This window comes from Polyodon spathula, chromosome 3 (genome assembly GCF_017654505.1).
Source record: "Polyodon spathula isolate WHYD16114869_AA chromosome 3, ASM1765450v1, whole genome shotgun sequence".
In the NCBI taxonomy this organism is placed as follows: Eukaryota; Metazoa; Chordata; class Actinopteri; order Acipenseriformes; family Polyodontidae; genus Polyodon; species Polyodon spathula.
The window spans coordinates 15824365-15825351 of NC_054536.1; positions in this window are offsets into that span (position 1 = coordinate 15824365).

Below are 987 nucleotides of genomic sequence, written 5' to 3' on the forward strand. Positions count from 1 at the left end.
CAGAGGCTCATTATCACCTTGTTAGCAAATATTTACAGTGGCTCATAAAGGACATGGCAAACAAATGAAAATAAAAAAGTGGTATGTTGCGATACGTTTGAAATTTAGAGAACATTAAATAATTTATCTGGTGATCTGGACATAACGGTTTGAAACGTCGAGTTCCTGAGCTACATACAGCTGGGATTACGTACACAAACACACCTTTTTTCTTTTTTTTTTTTTTTTTTAAACTGTTTTCCCTGTAAAGCGAGCGAGTGGATGGGAATCAGGATATTGCCGAGGCGTGGCGGTTTGGGCGGTGTTGCTGAGTATAAATAGTGCTTTTTCTTTCTTTTTTCTTTTTTTTTTTTTTTTTTTTTTTACTGTTTCCCCTGTGGGATGGAGGTTTGCTGAATTAGTTGTTCTTTTTAATGTTACTGATGTAGAGCGAGTGGTAACAATGCATTAAAATTGGCAATCTAAATTAATGGGAGTTTCTTCAGTCTCACCGGGAGACGTGCGATCACGTGTATCAGGAGACTTGGCCAGGTATGCTATAACTCTCTCAATTTTTTTGTTGATGCAAAAAGTTTGTTTGTGTAAACTTTATTATGTAGTTTATGATGTCGCGTTTCATCAACATAACATTTCTTGAAATATATGCACTCAAGTAGGTTTAACAATGTACACTTCTACCTCGCTTAAAATGATCTTTCTTTTAAATTCACAGTTTTTAAATTGTTTGAAAAACACACCCTCCCTCGCTTCCTATCAGCATTAGCAAGTTTCAATAAAGTTTTGGTTGTTGTAGCTACCACTGGGCATGCGTGAAGTTTTCCGCAGTCACTGAATGGTGGCGAGGAAGGTAAAGGAAGTGTAGTGAAGTTCACATAAACCATAATTTTGTAATATATATATATATATATATATATATATATATTATATATATATATATATATATATATATATATATATATATATATATGTGTGTGTGTGTGTGTGTGT